Source organism: Cebus imitator, unplaced genomic scaffold (assembly GCF_001604975.1).
Source record: "Cebus imitator isolate Cc_AM_T3 unplaced genomic scaffold, Cebus_imitator-1.0 Scaffold582, whole genome shotgun sequence".
Lineage (NCBI taxonomy): Eukaryota > Metazoa > Chordata > Mammalia > Primates > Cebidae > Cebus > Cebus imitator.
The window spans coordinates 266,550-268,628 of record NW_016107897.1 but is presented as its reverse complement, the minus strand read 5'-3'; the positions used below and the strand labels follow the sequence as shown (position 1 = coordinate 268,628).

Below are 2,079 nucleotides of genomic sequence, written 5' to 3'. Positions count from 1 at the left end.
AGAAAACCTTTTGGGGAGAAGGGGTGGAGGGGTATGGGAGCACTCCATAATAACTGGAATCCCATGAGTGTGTATGCCAAGTCTCATCAGGCTATTTTTAAATTTATTATTTTCTTGGTCACAATTTTTCTCTTGAACACAATTTTTCTTTGACTTTTTATCCTCAAAGTATAAAAAGTATGAGATATAAACAAGCTCTTGCATTGCACACTTAGAAGTGCACAATTCAATCATTATAGTGCTATGTACACACTGATAAATCCCATCAAATCTTGGATAATTCATTAATATACAATGTACCAGGGCACAGAAGAACTAAAATCCACTTCTTTTGTCACACATAAGATTCAATTATTCAATCTAAATAAAACACAATCATTTTCATTCTCTTCTACATCTGCATGTTGACACATTTATTAAAATATATCATATAATCATGTTTGGCCTTACTATTCAAAGTCAAGTTTAAAACCTCAAAACCAGCCATCCAGACAAAATGTAATCAGAAAGATTACCTCTTTTCCACCTCCTTAACCCCAATAACTATGAAGTCATTTTTATGACATGACTCCAAACACTGGATTGTGATGGCAAATTTTAGGTCCAATTTCTTCATAATCATTTTTAGTGTGGCATGCTTGGTAGAACTCAGGTGTAGAAGCCAGCACTGATCCTCCAAGCCAAGCTGCATATCACTGCACGTGGTGTGTAATGACTTGTACATCAATAGATTTTGGCTTCACTCTTCTCCCACTAAATTTCTTACTTAATCTCAGCCAGGAATCTAGAGTTCTTTTCAAATCTCTTTGTAAGTGATATCCAAAGTCACTGAACATGGTTGAACCTACAAAGAGGACCATATTCTTGTAGACAGGACGTCTGACATCAATAGGACAATTCTGAATTACTTCATTTATAACTTCTGAGATAGGTTATGTAAAGTCTGGATTAGCAAACTCTGGATGAAAAAAGGTTTCAGGTCCTCAGAATCTCTCAGAAACACCACCAATGGAAAAGTCTTTCTTTGAGACAGCATGGATTCTGGTATACTGTTTAATCCATTTTGACCCATCTGTGTCATACTTGTTAAATTCTTATACTAAATCTGGGTAGACATAACTATAGTGCTCCTTTATTGGCTTAGCAGCTTCCAGGGATTGTTTTTGAGGGATTCTTCTCAGTCTCTCAGCAGTTACGGAATAAAATATGTTATATCTCATCCTGGGACTGCAATGTATTTAATACAGCTGCCAGTCAAATACCCTTCAGCCACAGGAATGACGTGAGTGACACCATCTCCACTGTCTATTACTTTACCAGTCAATGTCTGTCGTCCTACTTGTCTGGAGGTCCAAGATGTAGCTAAGGCAAGAACAGCCTGCACAGCAATGTAGAAGCCTGGAATATTGAAGGACTCAAGCATTACTTCAGCAGTATATTCCCTGTTTCCTGCAGTATTCAGTCAAGGTTCAGACAAAATAAAATAATGGCCTTCAGTTTCTGCCCTTAAATATTTAAGATCACTTGCTCCATAAATCTTTCCGTCAAGTCCCCAACTTCAGCTATACCATGTGGATTGGCCACTTTATCGCATATGTAGGTTTTTTCTACTGCTTCATCATCAATGAAGGAGTCTTGGTCATCAACACATTTCATCACCCTCCTTTGAGCTTGATCCCTCACTTTTGCTGACTCATTTGTAGCAATACAGGAAAGGGTATTAAACTGTGGTTCTGTATTTCCAGCATATCCAATTTTGTATTTCCCATGCCACAAGCCACCACACAGGCTGGCAGCCCTCCTGCCATCTCCTTCTTCTCCGGCTGCTGCTGCTGCCACCGTCTGTTCCATACTGGTAGGGGCCAGAAATTGGCAGTGGGAGACAGGAGGTATCTGACTATACACAGCCAGGCCACTTTCACCATTCGGTAGGTAGCCAGGAAGCCCAAGCAGAAGAAAGAAAGCAGCAGGCTCAGTCAGCAGCCATCACTTCCACATCCAGGCAGGCAGGCAGTCCTCTTTTTTGGATACCTACATCCCAAATATTTTTTCCCTGAATGCAGCTACATTTTTAGTCTC

At 39.8% G+C, this 2,079-nt stretch overlaps 1 pseudogene across 1 annotated transcript; it reads right to left on the bottom strand.

Moving 5' to 3' along the window:
• Window positions 1-557: 557 nt before the first annotated feature.
• On the bottom strand, window positions 558-1,867 carry LOC108294491 (annotated as a pseudogene). Its single transcript, XR_005197977.1, has one exon. The product of XR_005197977.1 is annotated as an actin-related protein 3-like (transcript).
• Window positions 1,868-2,079: the final 212 nt, after the last annotated feature.